At 39.9% G+C, this 11,528-nt stretch overlaps 1 pseudogene; it reads right to left on the bottom strand.

The window, feature by feature from the left end:
- Positions 1 to 1,401: 1,401 nt before the first annotated feature.
- Positions 1,402 to 1,501, bottom strand: LOC127116423 (uncharacterized; annotated as a pseudogene).
- Positions 1,502 to 11,528: the final 10,027 nt, after the last annotated feature.

Genomic DNA, 11,528 nt, shown 5'->3' with positions numbered 1-11,528 from the left:
TCTTTAATCATTATTTAATGTTTTGTTTTATTATTTATCTATATTATCTGCCTGGAATGAGTCTGTTTATGCATGATATGTATTCTTGTTCATTTAGCATGTCCGGCTAATTCGCCTAGATATCGGTATGTAAAGTAAGCAGAATAAGGGATCAAGACTGAGTCGGTCTATTTAAACTTAAAATTAAAATCAATCTTTTTACGGTCTCAACTTACAGGTTTACTAACAAGATTTTTTACAAAAGTAAAGGACATAAAGAAGTTAAAATCAACAGAGCGAGAGTTTGAGATAAGGGTGTTTAAAACGGTCAGTGTTTTCTTAAGAAGAGTTTCTGCAACTTTATTGCTTTCAAAATATGGTTTTTGACTTAATTATAAGTGACAGCTACATTAATATAAAATCATGGTTTATTCAACAGAGCGAGAGTTTGAGATAAAACCTTTAACCAATAAAGTTAACCGAAACGATTTATTTTAAAACCAAGAAACCGACAAAGACTTGATTCCCTAGTTTTGACGAACTACATACCGATATCCGTTTTATTAATATTTAATCTAGATCTTAGTTTAGCCTTTAGTTTTTCCCCAAACAATCAAACATTTTTCACCTTAGCTTTATGTAGTAACCTTAGATAACGGTATATCGATTCATAAGTCCCTGTGGGATCGATATCTTTTAAAACTACGCGATAGAACTGTGCACTTGCAGTTTGTATCCCATTCTCGACTCACACAGTCGAGCGATCAAGTTTTTGGCGCCGTTGCCGGGGACTTTTATTTAATCGATATCGTAACTCTTCCGTTACGCTGTAGAGACTAAGGTTTCTTTTTCTTCTATTCTTTCTTTCGTTGATTTGTATGCCACGCACTCGCTCACAAGGCGAACCGCTCTATTTACAAATCAACGATATCGAACTGTATCTCCGAGTCTTACGACGAATTCGGGAATACCGTGCTGAAAACAATCTCCCTCCTATAGAATTTCCTGACCTCAAAGATCTTCTTCTTTCACCCGAGATGGCAGAACCAGCTCGTGCTCTTAGAGATTACGCCGCTCCATCGCAAGATGAGCCGCATTCAAGTATTGCTCCGCCCGCAATCGAAGCAAACAACTTCGAACTTAAACCTTCGCTGTTGCAGGCTGTGCAACAGAACCAATTCTCTGGAAATCCTACCGAGGATCCAAACCTTCATTTATCTGTATTTGTTCAATACGCTGATACTGTTAAAGCTAATGGTATCACTTCAGAGGCAATTCGACTTCTTCTTTTTCCTTTCTCATTAAGAGATAGCGCTAGAAGATGGCTTCAATCTCTCCCTTCCAACTCAGTCACCACCTGGAACGAGTTGAAGAAAGTTTTTCTTGCCCGATACTTTCCGCCAAGCAAAACAGCTATGTTAAGAGCCCAGATAAACGGATTTAAACAGAAAGACAACGAGTCTCTTTTCGAAGCATGGGAAAGATACAAAGACATGATGAGACTTTGCCCACACCATGGTTTGGAAGACTGGTTAGTAATTCACACATTTTATAATGGTCTCTTATACAACACAAGGTTAACAATAGACGCCATTGCAGGTGGTGCATTAATGAACAAACCTTATGCTGATGCTTACCAGCTTATCGAGAGCATGGCCCAAAACCACTATCAGTGGGGAACCGAACGAACAACGGTGGAAAAACCTCAAACGAAAACTGGCATGTACGAGATAAGTAACCTTGATCACGTTAATGCAAAAGTGGATGCTTTGGTCCAGAAAATTGAAAGTTTAAACGTATCACCCCCAGCCGCCGTGGTTGCTATAACTCAGAATTGCGAGGTCTGTGGAATCCAAGGCCACACTCCTACGGACTGTCAACTCTTGACAGGAATCCAAGCAGAGCAAGTAAACTATGCTCAAGGAAGCCCCTATTCGAATACCTATAACCCAAATTGGAAGAACCATCCAAACTTTTCATATAAGAGTAATAATGCTTTGTACGCACCTGGACAGTCTCCAAATCAAGCCCCATCTATACCTCCGGGATATCAGAAACCGAACCCATCCATGCCTAACAATAATACCCCTAGAAAATCCAACTTGGAAATCATGATGGAAAACTTTATAGCTTCCCAACAACAAACCAATAAAGATTTCTTAAACCAGAATGTACACACTGGCGAACAACTTAAACAACTAGCAAGCAAAGTAGATGCCTTGGCTACCCATAACAAAATGCTGGAAACACAAATATCACAAGTAGCTCAACAACAAGCACCTACTGCTGCCCCAACTGGTACATTCCCTGGACAGCCCCAACCTAATCCGAGAAGCCAAGCTCATGCAATTATATTAAGAAGTGGAACGGAAGTGGAAGGACCGTCTGATCCAAGGATAGAAAACCAAAACCCTAAGAAATCAACTGAGGAAAGTGAACCTAAGGAAAAGGAAGAGAGTAATAAGGAAACCCTAGAAAAGAACAAACCTTATGTACCTCCACCACCTTACAAACCACCTATACCCTACCCTCAAAGGCTTGTTAAAACCAAAGATGTGGGCCAATTTAGAAAATTTGTTGATCTCCTTAAACAATTAAACGTTACAATTCCGTTCACCGAAGCTATTACGCAGATGCCCTCATATGCTAAATTCTTAAAAGAAATCCTTTCTAATAAGAGGAAACTTGAGGATAGCGAAACCGTTACACTCCCTGCCGAATGTAGCGCAATAATCCAAAACATGCCTCCTAAACTCAAGGATCCGGGTAGTTTCTCTATACCCTGTCACATAGGAAAATTTGTCATCGACAAAGCTTTATGCGATTTAGGAGCCGAAATTAGCGTTATGCCTTTATCCATATGTAAGAAACTGGAAATGGGAGAATTAAGACCGACCAAAATGTCTGTGCAACTAGCAGATCGTTCCATCAAATATCCTGTAGGAATCCTTGAAAACGTTCCCGTACGCATAGGTCAGTTTTACATTCCCACTGATTTTACAATTATGGACATTAGAGAAGATGATATTACACCCATTATACTGGGAAGACCGTTCTTAGCAACTGCCGGTGCAATCATAGACGTAAAACGAGGACGACTCACCTTCGAAGTAGGTGAAGAGAAAATTGAATTCATTCTTTCCCAATTCTTGAAAGCACCTGCAATAGAAGATACATGTTACTTCATGGATATCATCGATGAATGCATAAAAGAAGCAGAGTTAGGAGAAGACAAATCATCAGACTATCTTTTAGAAGACAAATCATCAGACTATCTTTTAGAAGACAAACCTAACCAATGTTTAGCAATAACACCGGACCCTACGCAATGTCTTAACAAACCAACCCCTGACCTGAAAACACTTCCCAAAAATCTGAGATATGAATTCCTAGACTTAGAACTTGAATGATCTGTGATAGTTAATGCAGATCTAGGAAGACTCGAAACAGAAAAACTCCTACATATCTTAAGGAAGTACCCCACCGCACTAGGATACCACATCACCGATCTTAAAGGAATAAGCCCTTCTATTTGTATGCACCGCATCATGTTAGAAGAAGACTGTAAAACCTCTAGGGAACACCAGAGAAGACTAAATCCGATCCTGAGTGAGGTAGTAAAAAAAGAAATAACCAAGTTATTGGAAGCAGGTATTATATATCCTATATCTGATAGCAAATGGGTTAGCCCTGTACACGTTGTACCAAAGAAAGGAGGCATAACCGTTATTGAAAACGAAAAAGGGGAAACTATAACTAAACGAATCGAATCGGGATGGAGAATGTGCATTGATTATAGGAAACTAAACAAAGCAACCCGAAAAGATCATTTCCCTTTACCATTCATTGACCAAATGTTAGAACGATTAGCAAAACATTCACATTTCTGTTATCTAGACGGTTATTCAGGCTTCTTTCAAATACCAATTCACCCTGATGACCAAGAAAAGACAACGTTCACGTGCCCTTTTGGTACCTTCGCTTATAGACGAATGCCGTTTGGTCTGTGTAATGCCCCTGCAACCTTTCAAAGATGCATGATGGCAATATTCGCCGACTTTCTCGAAAACATCATGGAAGTATTTATGGATGACTTTTCTGTATACGGACAAAGTTTCGAAGAATGCCTTGAAAACCTAGAAAGAGTCCTTGAGCGATGTGTAAAAGTAAACTTAGTACTTAACTGGGAAAAGTGCCACTTTATGGTACAAGAAGGAATTGTTTTAGGACACATCATCTCGAACAGAGGAATTGAAGTAGACAAAGCCAAAATAGAGGTAATCGAAAATCTTCAACCCGCAAGAACCGTGAGAGAAGCACGAAGCTTTTTAGGACACGCCGGTTTTTACCGACGATTCATCAAAGACTTCTCTAAGATAACTAAACCTTTAACCGGACTATTGATGAAAGATGTCGAATTCATATTCGACGATAACTGTTTAAAAGCATTTCAAACTCTTAAACAAGCATTGATCTCCGCACCCATAATGCAGACACCAGACTGGAATGAACCATTCGAAATAATGTGTGATGCCAGTGATTATGCTGTAGGTGCTGTTTTAGGACAACGAAAGGATAAAAAGCTTCACGTAATATATTACGCAAGCAGAACCCTGGATGAAGCGCAAATGAATTACGCCACTACCGAGAAAGAACTCCTAGCAGTGGTATTTGCGCTAGATAAATTTCGTTCTTACTTGGTAGGAGCCAAAATAATAGTCTACACTGATCACGCTGCTATCAGGTACCTTTTAACAAAAAAGGATGCTAAACCTAGACTCCTAAGATGGATCTTGTTGCTACAAGAATTCGACTTAGAAATCAAGGACAAGAAAGGAACTGAAAACGTAGTAGCAGACCACCTCTCTAGACTTGAGAACCTTGAACCGGAAAGAACATCAATTAATGATGATTTCTCGTATGACAAACTTATAGCTACTTTGGAAGAGAGCAACTCCGACATGCAAGTAGAAACCACCTTAGCTATATCCGTCACACCATGGTACGCTGATCTAGTCAATTATTTAGCTGCCGGAATAGTTCCACCTACTTTATCTTACCAGCAGAAGAAACGATTCTTCCACGACATAAAACACTATTACTGGGATGATCCCTTACTCTTCAAAAGAGGCCCCGATGGTATTTTTCGTCGATGTATACCCGAAGAAGAAGTAGAAAATATAATCCAACACTGTCACTCCGCTCCTTATGGTGGACACACAAGTACATCCAAGACCTGCTCTAAAATCCTACAAGCCGGCTTTTATTGGCCAACTATATGGAAGGACGTACATGCGGCTATTAAGGAGTGTGACAGATGTCAACGCACGGGAAACATATCTAGACGTGACGAGATGCCACAAAAAGGTATTTTGGAAGTAGAGATTTTCGACGTGTGGGGAATAGACTTCATGGGACCCTTTCCATCCTCTTTCGGTAACAAATACATACTCGTGGCAGTTGACTACGTATCAAAATGGATCGAAGCTGTAGCTTCTCCAACAAATGACACCCGAGTAGTAACTAGACTCTTTAAAAATATAATATTTCCGAGATTTGGCATCCCAAGAATAGTAGTCAGTGATGGTGGATCACACTTTATATCCAAGGTACTCGAAAAACTACTACTTAAGTATGGAGTAAGACATAGGATAGCAACACCTTACCACCCTCAAACCAGTGGACAAGTGGAAGTATCTAACAGAGAAATCAAGCAAATACTAGAAAAAACGGTCGCCACTTCAAGGAAAGATTGGTCATTGAAATTACCAGAAGCTTTGTGGGCTTACCGAACTGCTTATAAAACCCCCATAGGGACGACCCCATTTAAGCTCATTTATGGAAAATCCTGTCACCTCCCGGTAGAATTAGAACATAAAGCCTATTGGGCTATTAGAAATCTAAATTGGAATTATAAAGCCGCCGGTGAAAAGAGAATCCTTGACATAAACGAATTAGAGGAACTCAGAAGAGACGCCTATGAAAATGCCAGAATCTATAAAGAAAGAACAAAACAATGGCATGACAAGCGTATATCAAGGAAAATCTTCAAGCAAGGCGACGCAGTACTTTTATTTAACTCTAGACTAAAGTTATTCCCGGGAAAACTACGATCCAGATGGTCAGGGCCTTTTCATATCACTAAAATCTTTCCCAGTGGAGCGGTAGAAATAAAAGGAAAATCTACAGAACCGTTCACCGTAAACGGGCAACGTCTGAAACACTATCACTATGCGGAAACCAACGAGGACTCGCAAATCCTACACTTAGACGAAACGCCCCCAGGACCTATAGATTATATTTAACAGTTTCTTTGTCGAGCTTGCGACATTTAAACAAAGCGCTTAGTGGGAGACAACCCACAAATTAGTTTGTTATTTTATTATTCTATTATTATCATTTCCCTATTTCTTTCTTAATTGTTCTTTTAATTTCTGTTTAGCATTCATTCTTGATTTATTCAAAAAGAAAAAAAATAATAATAATAATTTTTTCTTCTTTCGGCATTTGGCCAAATCCTGACTTAAACTCATGTTTTCTTTTCTCTAGCTAACACTAACCAGATGGGACATATTGATCGTATGGGTATCAAGTTCAGAGGAATGGCTCAGAAACAAAAGTTTGAAGAACTAGCCGCTAGAGAGATGCTACCTAGTTTATATGCTGATGATTGGGCTATGACTGCCCTTGGACTGAGACAGAGTGTCCTGTATTTGCTGAATCAGATTGGATGGGAGACATCCCCTATCCTGAGACATTTCACCACCTACCGGAGACTCACACTAGAATTCCTTAGCTCATTAATCTATCTACCCAGCCATGGAAAAGGAATTAGCAGAGGTTTTATCCAGTTCAGAATGTTCAATATGGAGTACCAATTTAATATTAGAGACTTCACCAACCTTTTGGGTTTCCCTACCTCCTTTGATACATTCACTGTAAGCCAGGAAGAACTTTTTGAATATAGAGAGCTTGAACACTTTTGGGGTAGGCTGACTGGAAATGATGAGCCCGAAGAACATGAGTTTCTCTCTGGAAACATACACAACCCGGCCTTTCGCTATTTCCATAAGATCCTGACCCACACTTTATTTGGGAAGAAGCCAAATAGTACTTCAGTTTCACGTGATGAACTCTTCATCATATTTTGTGCTTCCCAGAACCGTCCAGTAAACGGTGCCACTTTTATGTTAGCTAATTTGGACCACCTTATCCAGGATGAGCGAGCACCCATTAGAATAGGCGGTTTGATAACTATGATAGGTAATGCTATTGGATTACGTCAGTCTATGCTTGACCTAAACCCTTTTTGTGGCATTACTACTATGAGTATACCCTTCCTCTTCAACACTATGTTTATAGCAAACCTAGGGACTGATGAGTTTGAGCTTATTATTGATAACCAGGTTCTCTGCCTATTCACCATGCCCGATCCTAGGACTAGTGTTCATAACCAAAGGAACTGGCTCTATAACCTGAATGAAACCCCAACTCCTGCTAGATCCACTGAATCCATCCAGGATTATGAGATTTGTAATGACTATGAGAATTATGTTGACCAGATCCCTCATGCTGAATCTGACCCTCAGACACCATCCGGCTATCATGATATTGACCCTCCTCCTCAGCCTGTTCAGACCGAAGAATCAGCCATACCTGACCTCCGACATCATATGCCCGGAACTGATTATAACACCGCCATTGAAGCTTTGATGTCAGAACAAGACGCCCTCAGAGGAGAATTTACTAACATGAGACACGAAGTTCTAGGATACATGAGCAGTATGACGAATCAGTTTCACGAGTTGCTACATCATGTTAACTCTTTTGCTCCTCCGGCCAGAGATCGTACAGAGGGATAGAGTTTAGTTATTTTTCTAAGTTATTTAGTTTTAAATTAGATTTTTCATTAATGTTATTTGAATTCGTGTTCGCATTTATTTTTTTCTTTCATTTCATTGTTTTCCTTTCCTGTATTACATTATGATCATTTTTATTGAAGCTGTTTATTTAATTTTATTATGCAATAGCTATTATGCTCTACTGTTGCTACCTATGAATTATTATTATACAAAGCAGATTAAGCGTGCACAATAAATTAAACTGCAGACTAAACTGATCATAAGCAAAACAAAACAAAATAAATAACAAAAATTAAATCCTTTACCAAAGTGATTTTGTGAAACGCCACTGAAGCCTTTCCAAAAAGGAATGTGTGACGAGCGTCACACTATCCATAACGGACGGCACGCCTATTACCTGTTACAAGCGTCACACCCCTGTGACGAGCGTAACACTCCTCAGACTAGTGAACGTTTAGGAGCCGTTGGAGACGAACGTTACACCTTTAACTTTTTACCTTCCCCATTCATTTTTCATTTAACCACACTTAATTACTTTTCAACCATTTTTTCTTTCCACCTTCCAAATTCCTCTCCTATAAATACCCACCAAACCTTCCTTCATTCACCACAAAACAATTCTCTCCTATCAAATACATTTCTTTTTCTTTCCAAATCACCCCTTCAAAATTCATCACAATGGCGGGAAATCAGAATTTCGGAAATATCATCTTCCGATCCATAGATGACAATTATCAGAGGGAGCAATTCGAGCGTTTCCAACAGCGAGGCGTCGCTTCCACCAGGTACCCCGATTTACCTTGTTTACAACAATTAGGCCTACTCCAAGGTATCGAATGGATGCTCCGTCAAGCCAACTTAACCTTCCTTTGCACTCATAATCAACCCACCTACCCATCCCTAACCTTAGAATTCTTAAGTTCATACGACTACACCACTCCCGCCGGTGAAGACGAATTTTTAACCGGTACCGCAACCTTCCGGATGTTTAACACCGAGTACTCCCTAACCCAAAACCAATTGAGTACCATGCTACAATTTCCCACAGAAGGTCTGCTGCACGCCAGAATCCCTCCAACCTCAAACTGGAACACAGTTGGTGTTTTCGGCCTTTTTAAGAAAATTTCCGGTATAGATACCTACAACTGGGAAGAGCTCCTTCTCTCCCATATACATAACCCCACTATCCGGTACTTTATCCGCATCTTGCAAAACACAGTTTTTGGAAGGCCAAACAACAGCAAGGTCAACTCAAAGGAACTATTTTTCCTCCAGTGCGTCTTCGAACCAGATACTCAGGTAAACGCCGCCTCCTTTCTCTTTCATCATATCCGCACCTTATGTGCTAGAGGCAGGCAACCTTTTATAATCGGTGGATTAATCACCACCATAGCACTTGGCCTACACCTAGGGGATAAACTCCAAACTTTAGAATCCCTACCTCCCCTATCTATGGATATCAGCTACTGTCGATCCAGCCGCTTGATTAAGAACAGAGTAGGCGGAGGATATTATCTTATGGTGAACAACCAGGCAGTCCCAAGCGTTGTTCTACCAAATACTGCCCGCACTGATGTCACAAACCCCGACTGCCACCTCTACGATCTAAACGCTCCCGAAACCACCGAGCCTTCACAAACAAACCCGCAAACAGATGAGTTTGAAGAAATGGAACAAGGTGATCATCCGCCTACACAACAGTCAGTCCCGCTCAACCCTTCCAGTAATGCAACTGGCCCATCCTCCCAACGTCGTCGACGAAGAAGGCCTGCAACCAACGACGACATTATGGATGCTATCGACGGTATGCAGGCACAGAATGTCGAAATGCTGCAGATGATGCGTCAAATGCAACAACAACAGGATGCTAGGAATGCCATAACCGACCAGCGGTTTACTGAGTTGTTCAGCAAGTTCGACAACTTAGACTTACGTCAGAGATCACCAGGTCCAAGAACCAGAGGCGGAAGACAACCTTAGTTGTAGTTTCTTTTTCCTTTCCATATTGTATTTCATTTCCTTAAAACATTGGGGACAATGTTTAATTTAAGTATGGGGGGGAAAACTTGTTCTTCCTATTTCCATTGTTCAAGTATGTACTTTTCCTTTTAATGTTATTTCCCATTAAAAAAAAAAAAAAAAAAAAAAAAAAAATTTAAGTTAAGTCCCGAGTGTGAAAATTTCTATTATCTATTCCCTCAAAAATTTTTCATGAGCCATAACAAAAATTTAACACACCCAATAAGTATAAAGGTCGCTTATTTTATACAACTTGAGTGAAATCAAGACAAAAATCATTACCATAACAACGCTATGAGAACCTCAACATGTTAGATCAGGATAAGTACCTATTATACCGATTCCTCGAACTTTTAGTTTTATAGTAACCCCGAGTAGTTTATACGAGAAGTCAGCACCATCTTAATAACAAACTACATGGAGAGCCGATGAATATAAGTGGATGATCCCCCAAAGTAACATAAAATATATGAATATATCAGGAAATGCACTGATTAAATTAGGTGATCCTTACCAGATCATTTAATCTAAAGGTTGCAGATCATGCAAAAACACAATATGAAAGATCCATTATGAGTTGGTTCAGTAGGTATCTGGTACTGAACTCGGTAGGGCGGACTACGGTTCGATCCCCCACAATTTGCAATGGACTGAATAACGAAGTTATCCGACTTATGTACCAGAACTTCTAGCTAAAAGCGGATCATAATCACTAACCGGTTACTCCACTATGTGCGCGAAAAGATAAAGGGCTTAATGTGATTTCGCTAGAATGAAAACGGGTGAAATAAGAGTAAAGGAACTAGGATAGCTATAATGGCATTGCTCGAACTGGTTTGCATAAGGTCGGGTTATCTGAGGTTGTAACGGTAGTTGTTGATGTCAAGGTTAAACTCAAGTTGCTTCTAAACAAAATCCACTTGCAACCTATTACGAATTGATGTGTGTTTTGAAACTTCGCCTGGCTAAATTTTTGAAAACGATTTCTATACTGAATTTTGCTTGAGGACAAACAAAGATCTAAGTATGGGGGAGTTTGATAACACGAAATTATATCATATTTTAGGACTTAATTCCATTAAATTCTATGACTATTTATTTCGGTTTACTGCATTTTATGAGATATTACGTGGTATTTTCTTCCTATTTGTCGCAGGTAGTCTATTTTGAAGAACAAGTGAAAATGGAAGAAAAGGAGGTGAAAAAGGAGAGAAAAGGAACCAAATGCCAAAGCCCAGCCCAAAGCGCACAAGTCACCAATGCTGTGCCTGTGACGGACGTCACAGGGTGCGTGACGAGCGTCATGCAAAACAGCCTTGTGACGGACGTCACACATGGTGTGACGAGCGTCACACCATTCCACTACCTTTTTGGCGCAAGTAACGCCCTCAGAAGACTTGAAGAGACGTTGAGGAGTTTGTGTCCTATATCCACGCCGTGCATTTAGCCACGTTGAAGACCTTGGGAAACGAAAAGCAGTTACCAGCACCAATATAAATAGCTACTTCAAAAACCTAAAAGGGTTTCTCGGTTTTTCCACGCTCACATTGCCGAAGCTTTTCCAATTTTCTTTCTTTTTGCGCTTTTGCTTATTTTTCTTTTCCAGCAACTTAACATTGTTTATTTATTTATTTCTTTTGCAAGTTCTACATTCTTTTTCCCTTGCAA

This window comes from Lathyrus oleraceus, chromosome 1, assembly GCF_024323335.1.
Source record: "Lathyrus oleraceus cultivar Zhongwan6 chromosome 1, CAAS_Psat_ZW6_1.0, whole genome shotgun sequence".
NCBI lineage: Eukaryota > Viridiplantae > Streptophyta > Magnoliopsida > Fabales > Fabaceae > Lathyrus > Lathyrus oleraceus.
The sequence above is the reverse complement of the archived record's forward strand: the minus strand, read 5'-3'. Positions and strand labels throughout refer to the sequence as shown.